Here is a 17,280-nt window from a genome sequence, read left to right as displayed (position 1 = left end):
TTGGGGTTGTTTTAAATATGTTTATTAGATATAACCAAATGAACCCACCATTAGAGAATGAAGCTTCAGAATACATCCTCTGGATTACTAGACACAATGGGGACTTCCTCACTTGCTTACACAGCGCAATGGTATATCAGTCCTTCTAGGGGATCCTGGAGATGACAAACTGGCAAGCCTCATGAATGACAGTATTTAAGTATCAGTGTTCTAATATATCAAACCTAAGACAAAGACGTTGAAGACCAGGTACAGCAAGCATGTGTCACTGGTCTTCCTCAGTGCCAGTGTGATCCAAAGAAGACAATCAGTCCATGTCCTTAGTTACACCTTTTGCTTTTCAGTTCAAGCTGCAATTGTATTTTTGTGTTTAGCTCTGCTGGTTTAAGCATTTTTGAGTAACTAAGTTATCACAGACAAATGCCTTTTTGTTACCTCTATTTTGTGAACCCAACATCAGTCAAGCAACTCAAATGGTTTTCACTCTAATTCCAGGTAGACTGAATTGCTTAGCACATCAGCTGTTTGATTGATAAGGACTGGGTTAAAGATCACTTGAGCAACCTGGATGTACATAAATCCATGGCCCTAGATGGGATGCACCCGTGAGTGTTGAGGGAGCTGGCAGATGTCATTGCTAAACCACTCTCCATCATTTTCAGTAAGTCATGGAAAAGAGGAGAGATGCCTGAGGGCTGGAGGAAAACAAATGTCACTCCAGTCTTCAAAAAAGGTGAAAAAGAGGACCTGAGTAACTACAGACCTGTCAGCCTCACCTCCATCCCTGGAAAGGTGATGGACCAACTTATCGTGGGTGCTATCTCCAGGTATTTAAAGGACAAGAGGGTCATTAGGAGCAGTCAACATGGCTTTACCAAGAGGAAGTCATGTTTGACCAACCTGATCGCCTTTAATGAAGATGTAACCAGGTGGACAGATGGTGGTAGTGCAGTGGATGTGGTTTGTCTTGATTTCAGTAAAGTATTTGACACCATCTCCCACAGCATCCTTTCAGAAAAGCTGAGAAAGTGTGGACTGGATGATCGGTTAATGAGATGGATTGTTAACTGGTTGAAGGAAAGAAGGCAGAGAGTTGTGATCAGTGGGGCAGGGTCTAGTTGGAGGCTTATATCCAGTGGAGTCCTTCAGGGGTCAGTGCTGAGACTGGAATTCTTCAATATATTCATTAATGTCCTGGATGAGGGAACAGAGGACACTGTCGGCAAGGGTGATGGAACACTGAAGCAGGCTGCCTCTATGGGTTGTGAAGTCTCCTTCTCTGGAGACATTCCAAACCCATCTGAATGAGTTTCTGTGGTCCTGCTCTGGAGGGGGGGGGGGCGGGGCATGGACTAGATGATTTTTCAAGGTCACTTCCAACCTTTAGAATTCTGTAATTCTGTTATCAAGTAACAAAATCTTAGGTATTTCAATAACAAACCTTGTAGTCTTTTCTGAGGCCATTTAGCTAAATGTACAGAAGATCACATACAGAATCTTAGGAAGTGCTAGATCATATTCAAAGCTAAAACTGACAATATAAAACTATCTTTCCTTACCTTAGTGAATGAAATGTATTTTGGCCATAGTTTATATAATTCAGTGTGAAAGTTCAGACTTCTAAGACAAGGTGATTTACTTTCTTGTGATTTGTACCACTTGTCCATATTAGCTTTAACAAGACCAAGACATATACATTTCTGACAATATATACTGAAAATCGGTGCTTTAAAACACTGCATCCTATCCATCTATATGATTTGTCTTTTAATTCATAGAGAAATAAATAAATATCATGAGACAGTTGCAAGTAATTTTATAAATTTAAACAAAGACAGTACTGATTTATACCACCAAGATGACTTACAATAAAATAGGAAATAATGGCTATGACACTCAGCAGAAGCTGCTTGACTGTCTGTCTTTCCTTATTAATACAATTATCTCCCACACAATCCCTGCTAACACTCCCATTTACCTTATCCAAACAAGAAGAGTAATATAAGTTTATCCTGCCCATCCTCTGACTCTAGCTAAACCCTGAGATATACTGACACCCATTTAAAATCAACCCTAAAGCCATCCATTCCTAATGATCCAAAACTGACAGATTTATTCATATACTTCACCATATACACTTATCCCCAGAGGGCCTTAGAACATTTTCTCCCTAGATCCTCAGGGAATTTATGCAAATGCAAAGTGCTCTACTTAAGAGAGTTTCAGGAGTGGTATAACAAGGATGATGTAACTCAGGACTGGAGAACTGTAGTGTAGTGGAAGACTGGATTCCACCTGCCAATATTAAATCTATGTCTTTCCAGTATAATGAGCACCCACTTTTATGACAGTAAATTTGCATTAGAGAGCTTTTGGGGTTATGTTATGTCAGTCCTCTTCAGACTCACTGCTGAAGGCAGGATAGCATGCCCTCTTGTTGACACCAGAGCTGGGCACTCCGAAAAATAGTTTATTCACTATAGCATTCCATCCTGATTTTTTTCTGGAAGCTTAAATGTGGCATGTTGATGTTTTGCAGGTGTTCTATTCCAAACTTACTTGATTAAAAGTAGAATTTTGTGAAGGATTAAAGAGAATTAAGATGCATCTACTGTCAGTAGTAAATTTGTACTCCAGTTCAATACAGAAATCCTTGATCTTTTTTCTTTCTGAAAGCATCATCCTCATTTTGGAGTTGAAAGTTCCTGTAAAGGTAGTGCTTTGAGAAGCTATTCATAAGAAAAAATGTGATTGGAAATTGTAACTTCAGAATGTGCAGGGCATCCAGAATGATGAAGACCCAAGAAACATAAAGATGAGAAACCATCTGATGCAGGTGTTCATTTAATTTTGAAAATGATTTTTCTAAAATCACCCGCGGATGCCAAACAAGACAGAATAAGGTCAACCAATAAGCTGTGATCTAGAGAAAATTGTAGAGAAAAAAAATCTTGCAATTAGAAATAGATCTGCAGAATGCAATACTTGGGAAGCAGTAAGGAAGAAAAAAAAATTGCATGGAAAAACAAAGAGTACAGAAATCATGGCAAGAAAGATAACATAGAAGAATTCTGAAAGATTCAAAGTAAGATCTTGTGAAATATTTGAAGTGAGATTTGAATAGAAACAGAAAAACTGGATAGAAAATATAGAATTTTTTTTCTTTTTAAACACAAACAAAAACTCAGAAACTTCCAGATACTTTCCTGCTTGTTCAAAATTGCTCCCAAATGCTGCCTCTATACAAAATAAACAAGCATCTTCCCTTGAAAGATAAAAAGCATGTATTATTAAATAGATATCTGCAACTTTAAGTTCCAATTCATTTAAAATTTGATCAAATGTTTAACTTTGAGACCAACAAGTTTTATTGCATTGAAACTAGTCACATGTAAAATGCTTTTCTTTGCCATCACCTCAGTTACAAAAAGATTTGCATTTTTTTTTTCACCTTAGCTACAAGAATTGTCTCACTGAACCAATGAATTACAGAATCACAGAATTGTAGGGGTGGGAAGAGACCTCTAGAGATTGCTGGACACTACAGAAAAATTTGTTGTCACATCTTCTTGGCATCTTTTAGGTACTTATAAGTGTTGCCGAGGCCCCTTCTCAGTGTTTTCTTTTCTAGGCTAAACAGCTTGAAGTCTTTCAGCCTTTTTTGGTAAGAGAAATGCTCCAGACACCTGAACATCTTGGTGCCCCTGCACTGGACTCCTTCCAGAAGTTCTCTCTCCCTCTTGAGTGGGGAGTCTGTTTTGTTTCTTGTAGGTAGTAGAATAAACTTTCCTACCTTCCTCTCTAAGTCAAGTACTGGAGCCTGTTTTGCCCAGAACCCTAATTGGCAGCAAGCCCTCCCTGCCCTTATCTTAATCCACAAAATCCTTGGTTATCTTTTTCCTCCCATCTTGCTGATGCCTCAACCATCCTAACTAGAGTGGGGGTGGATGGGGGGCACCGAGCGAGAGACTGTCATGGTGTTTCATTGCTGGCTGGGCCAAACCATGACAGGTGTCATAAGGGAACTTGCTGAGGGTCACTCTATCCCCTCATCAAGATTGCTGATGAAAACGTTGAACAAGACTGGCCCCAGAACTGATTCCTGTGGAACTCTACTGGCCACAGGCCTCCAATCAGACTCAGAAACTGAAATTGGTCTTATCCTTAAATTTCCTTGAATATGAATATGAATTTTGGATCCTAAATTAAAAGAGGGGTTATAGAATTAATATCAGACGTTTATTGCCATGTCTTTATGACAGGAAGTTGAAATGGAGATTAAATTTTGGTAAGGATTGGAGTTTCTTAAATGCTATTGTCTTTTTTCTTTTATAATCCTTGTCCTTAGAACTTAGTTCAGCTTTTTTCCCGTTGTGCTCACTCAGGGCAGCTATCATATCATAGCCAGGAAAGATAATTGAATGAAGAATTGATTTTTATTGCCTGTAATAAAAAGCAGTTCTTATTACTTTTACAAATTATTCATAATTACAATTGTCTAGAGAATGCCTTATCACCCTGAGTGAAGCCGAAATAAGCTGGATGCACAATAGTACTTCTATGTCTGTGATTTAAAACTTGTGTTCTCATTAATGGCAATGTAAATTAGCACTATGGCAAATTTAGTTCGTATCATTTTACTGGACAGATTCTAATACTGCTGGGGAAGAATCTTAAGCAGACATGCAATTTATTTCTGAGTGGCATCATTCCTGCTGGAGCATGTGTACTGAGTCTGAGAAGTTTCTTTAATTATTAAGGAAGTAGAGTCGTGCAAGTTACACTTCATGAAGCATTTTGATTATGTCTTTTAGAGCCCAAGTGCTCGAAACTCTGGAGTATATCAGATGTGTTGCATTGCAGACGTGCAAAGCTAGTTTCAGCAGTAAGATTGCTCTGATTAGGTTCAGCAGATATATATTGAATGGCCTTTCCTAAAGTCTTGTCTTTAAATTTCACAGAAAAGCTGCAGTAAGTTTGCACCTGTCACATCTGAGTCCCTTTTTTCTTGTTTATCCTGCAGTAAGGCTAATAGAGAATATATCTGGCTTTTTTCTGCTTTTTGTTTTTTTAGAACAGGTAACTTTGGGTCACTTTCATATGCTTGATCTCTTAGAAGACAGAAAAGGAAAAGCTACAATTAATCACAACCTCTCTCACCCCCCTAAAAAAAAGAAAAAAAATAATTGTTAAACATCCCTTGGGCACTCAGTCTTCATTAACTTGTATTGCAGAGTTTTGTGCCTTGTTTAAATGTGTCATTCTGATAAATCAAGGTATTGATCTCACTTGATTACAAAGAAAGTGTCTTTCAAGAAGAATGAGAAGCAGTTTTGAGATGAGAAGTTGATATTTCTTCCTATGACCAGACTTCCTATGACCAGTATGACAGAAATATCTGGCCTTCCCTTGTTAAATAGTTTAAGCATAAATGAGAGTTAGTTTTCTGATAACTGTTTTAATGCTAAGTTAGATTTTCTAATTTTGGTCATGTTCTGTTTTACATTTTATGTGGTTTAACTCACTCATTTAAAACTTACTACCTTTAAGGAGAATATTTACATTAGACAATACAGTGCAAACTTGGATTCATGATTATTTTTTACCAATCAACAAGTCCTGTTAATTCACTGAAGCCTGCCTAAGGATACAATCAGCAATGTAAAGAACAGTTCATACATTGAGCTTGCATACCAGATATCTAGACATATCCTAGCCACACTGTGAAACACAAACAGGCAGTTTTTAGGGGCATGTGCTGGGCTTCTGCATTTATTCAATACTGCAATTAAATCATCAAACTCTTTGTTAATTTATATGGTATTTCTAATGCTCTGTGCCTCAAGCATTCTTATGAATAAATACCTTTCATTTCCTGTGCTTCCCAGTAAAAGGCCCAGTTTAAAGCATCAAAAATATATTTAAAAACAAAACAAAACAAATACAAAACAAATATTCTTAAGGCTTCTCTCAGGACATATTACTAGAAAATTCCATGAAGAAATGCATGCTTACACCTATTAATAGAATCTTGAAATGTCATTCTACACTCAGTAGGAGAATTTTTGACTGCTAATGATAAAGGAAACACAGCAAATTATAACCTTGGAGAGGAGTGCACTTCTAGTCCAGTTAGTCTTGTGAATCTCAGACAGAAATTGCTCTCTTGGATTCAGCAGAATGCTGTGGACTATGCAGCTTCTTCTAAGGTCTCCCATGGCAGCCTCAAGCTCAGTATCCCTGATGCTTGGAACATATGAGGAGATAACTCTTTTTTATTTCCTGTGGACATGTGCTACCAAGCTCCCAAGTAGTTTAAGTCATGTGTACACTATCATACATATTTAGGTTTTAGTTTGCCCTAAAGTCCAGACTCCCCAGCTGCTTGCTTTCCAGCTTGAACCACTGCGGCCTAGGGAGGCAAGTTGGGAGGAAAAGTTCTTCATGGTAGATTCAATATGTTCAAGTTCTGTCTTTAAATGTCTTGTAGATGTAACAGCATCATCATGACTTCTAGTGCCCCGTCAGTCTCCATATCATAAGACTCTATTTTCAGCAAGCCTCTATGACAGTTCAAAACCAAAAGATGAAGACAGATTTTCCCTTAGAGAAAGGGCTGAAGATAATTCGGGCTGTGAGTTGAACTTTCTATTTATTAGATGATTTTCATAAATACTTAGGTGACAGGTCATCAGGGAATGCTTAAGAGTTCACAGGCTCTTGTCAGTAGGGCAAGGTTGACCTCAGCAAGGAGTCCTCAACACGCCTCAGGCTCAGTCCACTTCCAAACTCAGACTTGGTGACATCACCAAGACATGACCTTCTCAGATCTCTCCAGGCACACCTAGAATCCACTCACAGACCTCACCCAGTAAATCAAATTCTGTATTCTGCTGACATTCCCAGGCCCTATACTGAATGATAGTAGGAAGAGCATACCATTTCAGATCACAATCCTGCATTTTTCTCATCGCTAAATGTAATATCGCCATTGTAAAATCCAGATTAGTTCTGAAGTCTCAGGCTACACTCTCATTGGGAAGCAAAGCATTGCTGGGGGGGGGGGGGGGGGGCACAGTTTCATCCATCTCGCTCACAGATTCTTCCTGAAGTAGTACCTTCATACAACAAAAACAGACCAGCTCCATAACTCTTTACTCCATTCCCAATAGAATAAACTATAGATTACCAAAATGAAAAAGGTTCTTGGCCATTTCTACTAGACTTTCAGATATTTATTTGAAGTTTTCTGATGTCATACTCATTTTATTATTTCCAAGGTAACACAATCAAGTTTGGACTCCAGATACCAAGTACATCTGGAGAAGTAAATTTGACCTATGGGTAGATGTCTCAGTAGACCACATCTGGATATTGTCATGGTATATTATCTTCTGTCTGCCTGATCATGCAAAGGAATTACATGGTTGGTTTTTTCCTTTTTCTCAAGATATATACAAAGGAGAGACATTGATCCAAGACATATTCACCATGCAACTTCCAAACAAATTCAGCCTATTCAAGTGGACCAATAGCAGATGATATGTCAGAGAAACTGCAAGGCAACTAGAGGACTCAAGTGAAAGCCTGCATCCAGAAGGACTATGAGGATAAACCTAAAGTCAACAGACAACAGGCTGAATGTATCAGAAGTTCTCGGCCTATGAACGTAGGACAAAAAACACAGAAAAAAAAATCCTTCTAAGTGCTGGACAATACCAGAGCTGCTACCAGCAGCCACTGTGGTAGGGGACAAAGCCCCATGATCTTCTAGGGATTTCGTCCACTGTAACTTTTTTCAATATTTTGGACTATACCTTCAGTCACTAGAAATGACTAATGGGTAATGGGATGAAGCTGGAACACAAAAAGTTCCACTTAAATATAAGAAAAACTATTTCATTGTGAGGGTGAGGGAGCCCTGGCACAGGCTGCCCAGAGGGGTTGTGGAATCTCCTTCCTTGGAAGTCTTCAAGACCCGTCTGGACATCTTCCTATGTGACCTGATCTAGGTGAATCTGTTTCTGCAGGGGGATTGGACTAGATGATCTCTAAAGGTCCCTTCCAACCCTTACCATTCTATGATTCTATGACTCTATGAAATGATGGGGTAGCCTAGCTCCTCTTGCAATGACCATATTGGGTAAGGGAGCACGTGTATGTTGTCTGAAACAGGCCACATGACTGTTGTTATTTTTCCCTTAGTGATGTAATATCTCTGCAAGCATAATCATTCCTTGTTCTTAATGTTCTTATATTAGGCCAATTGACTAGCATTTACTGTTTGTAAAAAAATAAATGTGTTTCAGCTGTTGAAGTTGTCCTCAGTGCCTAAACCTCTAAGTTTTCCTAGGCTTTACTGAATTTTCATCTCCTTCAGACCTCTTTGCTAACTAGAAAACAGATTAGAAACGAACCTATCTCAGTGCATGAGAGGAATTATAGTAGTTAACTATCTAGTCAAAACATATATAACTTTATCTATTATTACACTCTATGTATTTTTGACACATTTTTATGTTTCGTGGAAAGCACTTAATCATTGCAAAACTTGAGTAATGAAAATAGAAATGGTTTTCAGACTTTGAGGTTCATGTGCTCTATAAGTCCTACCCTGTTTTCCACAGATGAAGCTTCATCTTCTTTACTTTTGCTTTTGCTCCTTCACTTTTTTCTTCTAATATGGAGCATTGGATTGGATGGTCTCTAGAGATGCCTTCCAATCTCTATCGTTCTGTGATTCTGTGATTTCTCCTTGATGTTCATCTGATTCCTATTAGCTCCTTCTTAAACGACTGCTCACTCCACAGTGTCAGCTTTGACTAGGCTGGCTAATTCTTCCATGCTATGGTACACTCATATTTAACCTGCAATGTGGCAAATTTACCTGATTGAGACCTGAAGCCCAGAGTTTTTCTCTTGCACCAGTGAAGGCAGTGTCTTGCACATACACTGGAACTCCATGAAATTTAAGAGAATAAGAAATCTTCTTCTTATTTCTTAATTTCTTTCTTTAAAAATAGATAGAATAGGTTGATAAGGTTGATGCTTGATTCCTTTGCTGACATGAAAATTTGGTCTTGCAAAAATTGTGATCTACTTTCCCTATTTATAAATTTTTTTCTTCTCCCTCCCCCCAGTCACCAAGGTTAGAGTGATGTTCTACGTCTTTTTAAATGTACATTATTTAGTCTTTGACATAGTCAAGCAGGATGTTGCAAGTAGATATTAATTTAAAATATTAGCTGAACCAGCTGAGAGCAGAATTCAAAGTTCAGTTATAAGAATTATTCTGTCAGATTATTCATATTGTTTATTCTTTCCTTCATCCTCACTGACCCCTTGATGAAAAAGTTCTTCATTGAAAAAAAAGCTTATCTAATACCTATCCAATTATTTCTTAAATAGTATCCTGGAATGTATTTCATGATCAGTTGTGGTGAGTGTTTTAATTAAACCTTTGCAGTGTATCTGCATGAAAATATAGCCAGTGAGACAGACATACTTGTTCTAGGGGAGTTGATCGACAGCAGGGAACAGATTGGCTTGGCGTGTTACTAAGACTCATTAATCTTCCTCAAGTACATACTGGGAAAACATGGAGTTCTCTCAACAAGCTGTTACCAAAACAGAGTTTCTGTTTGAACAGTTGGAAAACTAATAGTACGAGTGGAAGTTGTAAGCAAATAATGAGACCATAAAATGATTGAATGGTTTGAATTGGAATAGACCTTAAAGATCATCTAATTCCAACCTCCTGCCATTGTCAGGGACACCTTGCACTACTCCAGGTTGCTCCAAGTCCCATCCAGTCTGGCCTTGAACACTGTCAGAGATGAAGAATCCAACTGGGCAACCTGTTCCAGTGCCTCACTGGAGATGCTCTCGCATGATGAAGTACTGTAGGTTTGGAGATTTGTCACTCTGTCTCATGTACTTCAATATTCAGAACAGGGTAATGTCTGTAAGAAAATAATACATTATCATTTTGGTCTAAAGTTTTGTGCTCTGAGTACAAACCTGGAATCTAGACAGTGAAATCATGCTATGAATCTTGAGCCATAGATTATTTTCTTCATCTTGTATTGGACAAGTATGCAGCTTGTTAAAAAGTAAAACATACATAATGTTCTTTCATACCTATCTAATGTGACAAAAGTGTGGAAACATGGATACCTTAGATGAAGTACAACAGGAGGGTTTAAAGGAAGCTGAAGGTACTAGGACACCTTGCTGGCTGATCGAATTAGAAGTGAAAGAAATCAGTTTCGCTCAGTACTGCCAATCAGCTTCTCAGTAGACAGACTTTTAACATCTCTTATATGTGATTTGTATTAGAAAATTTTTCATGTTTCTTATACTGAATGCCTAGTAGGAAGGGCTGAAATTTCTTCTATTTTTTTTTTTTTGCTGGATTCTTAAATTACTTGATAGTTAATATCTTAACCTGAGGCTACATCTGAAAATTCTCTACAAACTACTCTTTTAATTTTTATTGCATCTACTAACAATGAATAGCATCTGAAAAAAGTACCTTTTTAACACAGAATGTGGAAAGTCATTCCAGCTGCAGTATATTGAGGAGAAATGTATAATGAGCTATTTTGGGGGAGATATGTACATATGCACAATTATATTTATCTCCAATCTAGATGCAACAAGTGTAAAGAACTTAATTTTACAAGGGGTCATGAATGTCCTTTTTAGTCTCACTAAACTCAACAGGCTGTTTAGTATATGACAGAATTTCCTCAAGATAGAAAAACACTCAACAGCCCATAGAGGAGTGGCTCTAAGTAGGAAATGAGGTTAAAATTCTCTACAAATCTCTCCTTCCCACATTCTAAATTAATGTGCATCATACAAGAAGCTAAGATGACCTGAAAAGTTGATTGCAAGGAGTCTGTGGACCTAATATTTTTTTCTCAATTTTGCTTTTCTTTTTAATTGTATTTCCCTGAAAGCACAAAGGACTGAACTTACAGAATCTTTGCTATCTCAAACAAATGACTTAGTCCTCTAACATCTTTCCATTTGTAAAATGAAAAACATTTTTTACTGATGTTGTAAATAGTACAGGCAAATTAGATGCTATCAAAAACCCCATGAAACATTCAAAGCAGCATCAGCATTTGCTTTGCATACAATATATTGTAAAAAGAAGTTCCTTCTGCTTTCTTACAGGAGAGATTTTTATGTACATTCATTGTATTTGCAGAGCATTCTTTTCCAATGCAGTGTCAATTAAATGGTTATACACTATAAATCTTAGTAGACATATAAAAACACACAGAAATAATACAGTTTGCAATACACTTAAGCATGGCACATGTATATTGGAGCAAAATTGGACATCGTTAATGGAGGTTTCCTGGTAACAGGACTGCTGCAATATGAATTTTTATTCACATTTAGTTTAGCAGACATGCTTAGAGTGTCACACTCACTTCTGAATTGTAAAACTGACAGCAAGATACAATGCACAATAACACTGTATATTTCCAAGGAAGAGCTCTACTGTGTCTTCCTTGGTCTTCTCCTAGCATAGCTGTCTGCAGTTCCTTACATTTTCAAATCTGGGCTCATGGATATGCCCTCCCAAGAGGTGTAGGTGTCATTTATATGAATTTTAGAAATCAGGAGTAAAGCAAAGACATTTTCATGGTGATGTTCACCAACATTGGCTGCCTCTGTTTGTGATGTTTATTGGGTTATTACAACCTACACTTTCAAAGACTATCAAAGACCTTCAGCCATCCGGAATCAGCAGGCCTGGGTAGGTACTCATTGCTATTGAAAATTAAGTCCATGGTTTCAACTGAGCATCCAAACAACAAATCTCACATCTATTTGAAAAGTGTTCTTCAGGCTTGCTTGCCAGTGAGAAATGGATTATACCAAATGAGCTCCTAAATACATTTTTGGACAATGTGTGACAAAATGCACAGTGTAATTGATACAAATTTTTTGCAGAGATGTACCCGTTAAGTTTTCCTTAAGTGAGTTTTACATATTTACAATGCTTAGGAGAAAAGAAAAATCAAACAAGGACCAAAGGATTTCAGTTTACAGTCAATGAAAGAGCAAAGTACAGTTCACAGCTTCTTGGAAGTGTTTCTGCAGACAGTTTTGGATTAGGACACCTTAGCAGACAGAGAGTAACTGATCCCTTTTTTGTTGACATCATATTTTGTGTAAGGATTTGGAAGAGAAAAAGTCAGGTTTTGATCCCCATTCTGCTTGATTTGATAGGATGTTTTTCCATGTAACATACCAATACCTATCCTCTCTACTGCATTAAACATTAAAATCAGAGAAGATACTAAGAAACTGGTCTTTCCCATTCAGGCATCTTTATCATATCTTACAGTTAGACTGTAAAACATTACGTGTCCCTCCTCTGCCCCATAATAGTGTCCAGCCATAGGTCCAGTGTTCAGCTATCTGGATTTTGCCCTGCCATCTTTCACTCATTTTTATGCTAGATGTCAGATTACTCCCTTCCTGTCTCCCCTTTTCTGCAATTTCTACCATCTGAGCCTCTTTAACTCAGATTTGTTCGTTTGAAACATCATTCTTAGTGTCTAGACCTCTCCACTATAAAGCAGAGAGCTTTAAATTCATTGTTTGACATTGATCTAACACCTGGAAACCACATCTTGTACCAGATAAGACTTCTCTGAAACACAGGATCAGGAATTAGGCATTGGTGTCTTTCAACAGATCTGAGATTTAGAAACTTGCAAATTCTCCTTGAGGACATTTCATATGCACCCAAATAACAAAGGATTTCAGAGGTATTGAGACAAACAGCTGCAGTGAAGTTTGGTGATGCCTGAGCCAGAGTGTAAAATGAGAGATGGAAAAACAATATCTGAAAATTTCTGTATTTATAATCCAGTGATTGATTTAGGAATCAACAGGGGTCTGTGCTTCTGGGATTAGAAGCTTTATTTGAACAACGTTTAAGAGAGAATTTGGCTGGGACTTTAGTTCAGCTCTTGCCATTTGTTGTTTCTTGAGAAATTTCTGTCCAAGGTTCCAGACCAGTACTCTGTCCTTACCCTTCATTCATCTCCCTGACCTTCTGTACATCCTGGGAAGCATAGATGGGAGCAAAGGAAACAAGACAAATGTTTATGTTAACACCTTAACCCTCTTCCACACTGAATGAAAGTTGAAGAACAGCAAAAGGGATGTGTTTTGGCAACGCTCCAATAAAAGCAAGTGTGAAGATTTAGAGTCAAGTATTGAAGTTCAAACCCTTCAGGACAGAGGTTGACACTGATACCAATTGGTGAAAGAAATATTAAAACCAATTAAAAATAATATTCATATTTAGGGCACCTGGTGCTGCTAATAGAGCAAAACAATTTCAGACGTACCAAAGCTGCTTAATGCAAAAGCAGTTATCTGAGAAACTGTTGACTCCTTACACCATTTTCATAGATTGAGGGTGGAAGCTGTTATGTTAATTCAGAAAGTGCACAGTAATGGTTTAGTTATTACCAAATAATTCCTGTATTGCTAATTACATGGAACATTTTGAATAAATTATTCATATGCAGTTTAACCTTGTTAAAACAAATGTTTTTAATCTGTTTTTTATCTGTTGTATGCAGCTGCTGTTTTGTTCAAGTGCATGCTCCCAGAGTAAATAATACTAATGCTAGTAACTAATATGGGCTATTTTGGGGGGATATTACTCCAAAGATCAATGTATGGGCAACTGGCTATGCCAGATTGCACCACTGCCTATGCAGTAAGTAGATCCAGCAATAAAAGTGACTATAAATTAATCGAATGTTGTCTTTCTCACAATGATGGATCACTTGCAGTCAATAATCTCATGCATTACAGGTTAGAAGGAAATATTCCTCCACCTTGCTTGCTCTGTTTTTCAAAATTCTTGTGACAATTCACCCAGATGATCTCTAAACTGCTGGTTGGTAGACTTGGCAAGTCAGTTTTCACTTGACATTTGAATTGTAGTTGAGGTATTATGAAATGCTGCCTAACTGTCTAGGTGCTGAGTGCTTCTGCAATGCAGTATAAATTATTTTATGGGATTACCAAAGATTTATATGTGTTTTTTCTAGTCTTCTGAGTTTTGCTAAGATTAGACTTTCAGTTATTATTTATTTCCACATCTCTGCAAAGATAAAAAGTGAATTATTTATTTCTGTGTCGTAGACTCATATGGTTGGGAGGGATCTCAGAGGCTATCTCATCTATCCCCTTGCCCTAAGAGGTATCAACAGCAGATGTGTTAGTCCTGACAGACGCTTATTTAAGTTCTTCTCATAGATTTCCAGTGACGGAGTCATCACAAGTTTCCCAGACAGTCTGCTCAATGTTTCCCTATCCACACTTCAAAAGAGGGTTTGTTTCAGTTTGGCTTTGGTTTTTTTTTTTCCTAATGCCTTTGCCTTGATTTAAACCCACAATTTCTAATCCTTTTCAGTACTGGTCTGAGAAACAGGTTGTTCCCCTTCACACTGCAGCTGTCATTTCTGTATCTGAAGATTGCTACCGTTCCCACATCAGGTTATTAATTTCTCTTACTCATTTCTCACAGCTTCATATTTCCTTAGTCTTCTGAAGATTCTCTGACTTACCCCAAGCCCCATGAGCAAAATAGGAACACTGAGTGAGATTTCATCTTTACTGGAACTTCTTTCCAGTTTCTATGACATAAAGGTCTACATCCCAGCAAGTCATCATAGGCTCCTTTTATACTCACTAGAGAACTTGTCATCTCCTTAAATCAACAGAAATGGTTTTGTTCCAAAGTGGATGCTTGCTTTTGGCCAAATTAATTACATCCTAAACTCCAACATCTGTATTGGGAAAGATTCATTTGTGTACAGTAAGTGTGCAGACAGGTCATCTTGTAGATGCTAGCAAAGGTGATACAAATTCTGCAACACTGATTCTAGAGATAATTGCTTTTGATTGAGTGCTGCTCCCATGTAGCCATCTAATACATACAGGTAATGTAGGCTTATCCCATCTGGTCTCCATCTTCCTCTTCAGAAATGGATGAGTCTTATACACCTCCTCTGTGTCACCCATTTGTCTCATCAGTGGTCTCAGGTATCCCAGACTGTCTAAAATGGCACTACTTGCCTACGTTTAGACAACTGAATCCTTCTGTGTTTTGCAGATTATATTCTTCCTTATATTTCCCAATACAGCACTGGCCCATTTTGAAACACTGTAAAGCCCAGTTTCTTTTCTATGGAAAAAATATACAACGAGTTGTTCTCCATGACATACAACTATGTATGTGATGTTAAATATTCGTGCTGAAGTTCTGTATGTATCTCATTTGAATCTAAGTGTATGTGAGAGTCTAAATAAAAGTACTTCTGTTACATCTGCCTTTGAATGTGTATGCATTTTAGTGTATCTTTCCTGGACTCTTGTGTAAATTTATTCTCCAGAACTCTAGATGTTGCACCAGTGTCTGTGTTTCACAGTTTGGTGTCACAAAACATTTCTACAAAGAAGTAGTGGATTGCAGAAGGTCCATGGGATCAGGACATCCAGGGTCTCATCCAAGCTCATTCACTGATTTAAGTCTTAGACAAATCTCTCTCTTTGTTTCCCTCCTTATTTCCATCCTGTCAGATCTCTGGGACAAAGAATATCTCTCCTTTGCATTTCAGTCTCTGCTGGGACTTCTAAATGACATTGGAAACCAATTAATAATTATATTGTATGCTTATAATAAACCTGACATGTAGAGAAACCATGACAGAGAGGAAAGCTACTCATTTCTATATCAGAGCATGCTAGATATAGGGCCAAGTATATGCTACACCAGGAATGTTTTTGTACCAGAGGGACAATTTCTGTCCCATTGAAGGAAAAGTGAGTTTCACAACCACAATTTTAACTGCAGATTATTATTAAAGCCAAAAAGAGCAAGCTATGATGGCAGGGAACAATATAACAAGTTTCTTATCAGATAACTGTAAAATTAGACACGGAGAGGATGACTCTTAGGTTTTAGAGGATTTTCTTATGAATTGTTCCTCTGGCTGGTTTGCCAATACACTATCCGTTTCCCATAACTTTAAAGTTCATGTTGTGTCATTGCTTGTGTCTACCTATGTGAGTTCTAGCAGCTAGGAAGTATTTTCTGCTATTCAGTTTACAGTTTCCTTTATTCATAGAAATGCTTCTTTAGAGATTCATTATAAAGTCTTATCTATTTCATATAAACTAATGCACTTCTCATTTTCTAGTATTTTATATTAAATGCAGATATCAATCTTTGGGTTTTTTTGTGAAAAAGGTTATTATTTTTCTTTTTATCACATAGATGTCTGTAAGTAACATGTAAAATTATCTCTACTCTTCTGTAGAATTGTAGACACGTAGTGCTTGACTGCAAAGCTCTGTAATTTTCATGGTGTTTTTTTAATACCCTGCATTTAAAGTTTCACATCTGCAGATCTGAAGAGGAGGATATAAAATAAAAAGCACACAATGTTCTCAGGAAAACAAAAGAGGAGTGGGTGGCTTTAGATAAAACGATTGCCTTGTACCTCTGACACTGATTATTTTGTTTGGTGGTGCATAAGGCTCTAAAGAAAAGTCCATTTGGGAGAGATATCCGCACTCTGAAATTGCCCAGTACAATGCGATACGGGTTAGTTTTTGACTGAAGAAAGAATTCAGATAAATTCAGACAGAAATGAATGTTCAATGTTAAGCAAAGAATACTGCATTCCTGAATGGATGTTAAACGATATGTCAGGCAGCTCTGAAGCATACCCTTTAAAATGAAAAGATAGTATTGCCTCCATGTCCTACTTGCTTATTTGCTCTGAAGCATCAGTGACAAAATATGGATTGTTTCTCTGGTTCTATCCAAAACAAGACTTTGATTATCCGTAGCTGCCAGGCAAACTAAACCCCAGGTGTTATCACAAGACAAACATACTTTCAACTCGAGACATAATTTACATTGAATTCATGGTCAAAATGTTTATAGCTGACCTGGGTATAGGTAAAATCATGAATAAAACCCAAGATATTTTTCAAATAAGAGTAATTTCTTTGTTTATTTTATATTTGACTACAGACTTTGAAAGACAGCTTTTTCTACAGAAATTGCAAGGATTTATCAGGGAAGAGGTGCGTATTTGAGTGTAGAAATGAGGAATTATGAGATTTCACATTAGTAAACCTAAATAGAATGCATTGTTTCTTACAGGACAGTGAAAATCAGGTTAATAGAATTTCTTGATGAATAACCCAGAAAGCAAT

The sequence above is a fragment of the Colius striatus genome, chromosome 1 (assembly GCF_028858725.1).
Source record: "Colius striatus isolate bColStr4 chromosome 1, bColStr4.1.hap1, whole genome shotgun sequence".
In the NCBI taxonomy this organism is placed as follows: domain Eukaryota; kingdom Metazoa; phylum Chordata; class Aves; order Coliiformes; family Coliidae; genus Colius; species Colius striatus.
Note: the sequence above shows the minus strand (reverse complement) of the source record.